This window comes from Echinops telfairi, unplaced genomic scaffold (assembly GCF_000313985.2).
Source record: "Echinops telfairi isolate 266 unplaced genomic scaffold, ASM31398v2 ScPeMD7_5;HRSCAF=22, whole genome shotgun sequence".
Classification (NCBI taxonomy): domain Eukaryota; kingdom Metazoa; phylum Chordata; class Mammalia; order Afrosoricida; family Tenrecidae; genus Echinops; species Echinops telfairi.
Window position 1 is genome coordinate 30522210 of NW_022103901.1, and position 1289 is coordinate 30523498.

A 1289-nucleotide genomic window follows, 5' to 3' on the forward strand; every position below is an offset into this window, starting at 1 on the left:
TCCTCCCATCAAATGCATCGATTCTTCTGCGGTCATCCTTCAATGTCCAGCTCTCACACGCATATTGGGCCACGGAAAATGCCCATCGCTGGGGCCAGGTGCTGCCTCGCTGGTAGGCGTGTAGATGGTGTCCTACCACAGACAGCGTTGTACTTCACCGTAGATCTTGACGTGTTCTTTAGGAGGATGAATGAGACACCATTCTTCTTGAATTTTCCATGTCCGGCATGGTAAGCCATAGGATTATCTGGTTCAAAAGGGCCATTCCCAGTCCATTTCAGCTCACTCATGCCTAGGATAATGAGCTTTATGGGCTCCATTTCATATCGCATAATTGCGGGAGATATAAAAAGACTTTTCCCCAGCTTCTCTCCCCCAAATCTATGTCAGACCTAGGACACTGCTTGCAACTAATGGTAAATGATGGTCAAGTTCTCTCCCTGAAGGCACCAGCCATCCAGGGCAAGCAGACCCTATTGTCTGTCCCACCGTAGGAGAGGCTCACTCCCTGCTGTTAGGGACAGTGAATTGCTTTCCTTGAAGGGCTCAGAATAGATCAAGTCTCCAGCTCAAGGACAATCAAGGTTAGGCCTCGATCATGAATCTAGGATACACCCATCTTGCCACATGTATACCCTTAATCCCTCCTCTTCCTATAGTGTGTACACCCCTAGATTTTCCCCCTCCCATAACTGTATTATTACCTATAGTACAACCCCTTCCTGTGTCATGTGTCTTTACCTGTAACCAAGGTGCTTGCATGCCCCCAAAAGATATATAAGCCTTGGTTAGAAATAATTCACTCTCTCTCTCTCTCTTCTCCCTTCTCCACCCATGCTGTGTGCAAACCTGGCTGTGAGATTGTGGCTGTCCAGGGGGTGAGCATGCTACCATGGAATGTGTCTGACTCCTTTATTTGACTCTTTCTCCTATCTCTCTTATTCTCTATGACTTTACTAGGATCTTTATATATGTTAACCATACACTTGAGCTTACCAGACCTGTGATAGCATGACGGGCTGGTTTCCCCCCCACATCATTACCAATCTTCCTAGAGTCACACTTCACACGTCCCACATCCCAATGATTAATCCAATTTTTAATGGATGTTGGAAATCCTTCTCCTCATTTTGAGTCGTGTCCCATCAGCAAAAGAAGATCCCCAAAGCTTAACCGCATCCACGTCATTCTGCTTCCGTGATGATTCTAACACCAGGGGAAAGACAGACCCAGACTCTTAGAAGATAGTTCTGTTCACTCTTCCTAAGCTGACTCTGGCAGCACTTTGC